The sequence below is a fragment of the Impatiens glandulifera genome, chromosome 4, assembly GCF_907164915.1.
Source record: "Impatiens glandulifera chromosome 4, dImpGla2.1, whole genome shotgun sequence".
NCBI lineage: Eukaryota > Viridiplantae > Streptophyta > Magnoliopsida > Ericales > Balsaminaceae > Impatiens > Impatiens glandulifera.
The window spans coordinates 9,252,692-9,257,314 of record NC_061865.1 but is presented as its reverse complement, the minus strand read 5'-3'; positions in this window follow the sequence as shown (position 1 = coordinate 9,257,314).

Here is a 4,623-nt window from a genome sequence, read left to right as displayed (position 1 = left end):
CTTCGTAGACTTCGGCTTTTCTTTTTTCTCAAAGTCTTCAATGGTCTGATCTTCAAAGAATACCACATCTTTGCTTCTAATGAGTTTCTTGTTAACCGGATCCCAACATCGGTACCCAAATTCTCCGTGACCATACCCAATAAAGATATACTGTCTCGTCTTGCTATCAAGATTAGCTCTCTCATCTCGAGGAACATGAACAAACACTTTACAACCAAAAACTCTCAAGTGATCATAAGAGACGTCTTTACCTCTCCAAACTCTTTCTGGAACGTCACCATCTAAAGGAGTTGAGGGTGAAAGGTGTATCAGATCAACCGCTGTCTCCATTGCCTCTCCCCAAAAGGATTTTGGCAACATAGCATGAGACAACATACACAAAATTCTCTCATTGATAGACCTGTTCATCCTCTCTGCAACTCCATTCTATTGAGGTGTTTTTGGCACAGTCTTCAAAAGCTTGAGCCCATGAATTTTACAGTATTGCACAAATGGTCCTCTGTATTCGCCACCCTTGTCCGAACGAACACATTTCAACTTCTTCCTAGTTTCTCTCTCCACTTCAGCATGAAACAACTTGAAGTAATCCAATGCTTGATCCTTAGTCTTCAAGAAATATTCTCACACCTCCTTGAGCAATCATCGATAAAAGTGATGTAATAATGAGCACCACCTAAAGTCAAGGAATCCATAAAACATATGTCTGTGTGAACCATATCTAGGATATTGGGCTTCTTAGATGGAGAGAAACTTTTGAAGCAAACTCTATGTTGCTTACCAACTAAGCAATCTGTGCATGTCTTCAAATCCGTGGACTTTAAGCCCTGAAGATCGACTGTCTTTGAGAGAACTCGCATGCCATTCTGACTTAAGTGACCAAGTCGCTTATGCCAAAGCTGTGCTGAACAATCATTAACTGCATTTGCTTCTCCCCCGTAAGACTTAGTCTCTGTCACATAAAGAGAACCGACCTTCTTTCCTTTAGCTATCACCAAAGACCCCTTAGTTAGTTTCCATTTTCCTTCACCAAAGTAACTGTGATAGCCCTCATCATCAAGAATACCAGTAGAGATCAAATTCATCCGAATATCGGGAACATGTCGAACATTCTTCAAAAGTAGCTTGCACGAAGTGTTAGTATCCAAATAGACATCTCCTTTTCCAACAATTTTACACGTAACATGGTTTCCCAACGTCACTGAACCAAACTGTCCACTAGTGTAAGAAGCAAATATATCACAACGATTGGTGACATGATAAGAAGCACCCGAGTCTACCACCCATTGTGTATCTTGAGAAACAAGGTTGATACTATCATTGTCGTAAACAATATCGATGTCGTTACCACCCACATCTGCAACCTTACTACTTTCATCTTGCTTATTCTCCTTTTGTTCCCGCTTCAAAGATCTGCACTGATACTTTATGTGTCTTGGCTTGCCACAATGATAACATGTAATCTCTTTTTTCGAGCTGGATGTTCCCCGTGACCTGTCTGAACTACCACTGCAATTCTTTGGAGTTTTACTTTTACTTCTACCCTCTTTTTCAGTCACGAACACCTGACTTGGAGTCGAGAAGCCCTATTATTTTCTTCTAGCCTCTTCATTCAACACACTCTCTTTCATCATTTTCAAAGTGAGTTTATCTTGTGGAACAGAATTGGTAATTGAAACCACAAGTGTCTCCCAACTATCAGGCAAAGAATTAATCAAACACATAGCATGAAGCTCATCATCAAATTTCATTTCTATCGCAGCCAACTCATTTAGAATCCCCTAAAAAGGATTTAAATGCTCAGACATAGAAGACCCATTTTGATATTTCAACGAGCAAAGCTTCCTAATTAGAAATACTCTGTTTTGAGTGTTGTTTTTCTCATACAGTTCACTCAAAATAGTCCACACTTTATAAGCATTAACTTCAGTAGCCACATGCTGATACACACTGTTGTCAACCCATTGCCTGATTTTACCAACTGCCTTTCTGTTCAGCTTCTTCCAATCTGCATCTGTCATAGCCTCTGGTTTTCCTTTATCACCCAAAATAGTGTCTTCATAATCATAATTACACAATAAGTCCTCCATTCGTGACTTCCAGATTGTGTAATTGATAACTATGAGTTTGATCATCGTGCCATTAATACTCAACGATTCTTCCATTTGAATTATACAAGAATCACCACCAAACAAACTCAACTCTGATACCACTTGTTGTAGAAATCGAATAATAACACTTGTTTAGAAATTCAGAAATAAACAAGTTACAACAAGGCCTAACAATTCTTTTTCCCTTTTGTGTAATCAAATAGGCAGCCAAAACAATTGAGCATCAAACAATTAAAGAAACATAAAGCAGGACACCAAGATTTTACGTGGAAAACCTAAATTAGATAAAAACCACGGGACACTTCGGCCACTTAAATCATCCACTATATCAAATGGGTATATAATGTAGTTCAATACAAGCCTAGAGGTAATCTAACAAAAGTTATCAATTGACCTCATTCTAACTTTTCATTCACATACATTATCATCATCACTAAAGATGGCTAACCAAATGGAGAAGAGATAAAGGAAATCAGAAGAAGAACTTGCTGCTTCAATGGAGGAATTGTTGCTTCAATGGAGGAAGAACTGCTGGAAGAGGGAGAGAGAAAAACAACTCAAAACTTCTGTGTTTTTTTTCCCTTAATTAAATATGTCCTAATGGGCTTTATTAATTTGTTAGGCCCAGCTGCCATATGAGCTGACCCAACATATAGTTATACAAAACTTTTATTTTTTATTTGAATGATAATGAATTTACTCGTGTTTAATGCTCAAGAAACCAATAAATACAACATTGTACTAAATGAAGCATTCAACAAATTGTCCGTTCAGACCGCAAGGTACTAATTTATTTATCGGAAACCTATTTTAAATATTTCATTTCAAGATGATGCATTAACTTTTCGAGACGAAACTTGATGATGTGGGAGATTTTTGTTGGGTTATGGTGCAAATGTTTGGGGAGATTTTTGGTTGGAGTTTGTGAGAATGTGTACACTCGTGGGAAAACGTCCCGAAATGTCCTGAAAAATCCCAAGCTTTCACATTTTGGGACGTTTATGTCCCAAAATGCACATTTTTTTCAGGACATTTCAAGATGTTTTCTCCTGAACTTTCACATTTCAGGACATTTATTCCCTGAAAATGAAGCTTTTGGGACATTTATGTCCCAAAAATGCACATTTTTGGGGACATTTCAAGACGTTTTCTTCCGAAAAAGTCATGAAATGGACATTTTTGAAACGTTTTGTCCCGAAAATTGTTCAAATTGACATTTTTTCCAGTTACAATTACTTTCGGTTTAAAATGACCGATTTTGAATGACCTTTTGCAGTTAAATTTCCAATATTGGAACGACATTTTCCTAAAAAAGAAGAAGTTCATTATCTTGAATACAATATTTTTGTAACATTATAGTTTTAATAATAAAAAATTGACTATATATCAATCTAACTAGTAAAGTTCCAAAAAGATATTTTAAAAGATTTTTCAAATCAGTAAAGTGATTTATAGCATTCTAAGGAATTTAAAAAACAAAATAGTCAAGAAAGGAAAGGAAAATCAAATAGAGTATTAAATCCAATGTAAGAAATGTATCAAATTTAATTGATATAACAGATTAAAAAAAAACCAGTACTACGCAGGATCTAGAAAAGATAATGTCTTGGTAATCAAAACAACCAATTCCCTGCCAAAATTATTAATCAAGCAATCTTTGTCTTCAAACCATTCAGATATTGTTTCCAGATCCTTCATTACCTGCATAAGATCAACAAAATCATGATTTTAATTCATCATTAAACTAATTAAAAACAAAAATAACCCAATTACAGAAATGATAGAAACATTAAGAACAAGTTCTACAAACATGTAAACCTAATGCTGTGTGATGGGTGCACAAATAAGCAATGCACATATTATATGGAACTTTCTAGTATCCGACAAAAATACCTACTTTCTTGTATCCGACAAAAAAAAAAACTTGTCCAAAGGATCTAGGATTTGTAGAATAAATGTAGGAGAGACTAATCGAGATTCAATCTATTTCATTTCTTAATTACTTCAAATACTAAGTACTCCACTAGTTAAAACTTACTAGTTTTGTTTTGTAAATTATAGTATATCAATTCAGATTTACGCATATTTTACAAGTTAGTGGACATCAATTGGAGATTGAAGTGAAAAAAAAACACGATGTCAATCAGACACTTGAAATTGAAGCTTTGATAAAAACAAATTTTCATATTTTAAATGGATAGAAAAAACATGAACTAATGACCAATTACTTCTCCAAAATCAACTAGCTAGCATATATATGGTATATGTACTAAAATATCAGTTATGTGAAAATCACAAAATCGTTAGTTCAATTTAAATACGAGAGATTTCATATAGTGGAAGCAAGCACCTTTAAGTATTAGAAGTAAACAATAATGAAAAATGAGATTTCTTACTCGGTGGAACATCAGATTCATTGGAGTTGTCAGTAGTAGTAGGTCCACCTGAATTGTGTTGTCTCACTAACTCAACATGTCTCGCGAGCAACTTATTGAAATTCACTAGTTGATCCCTC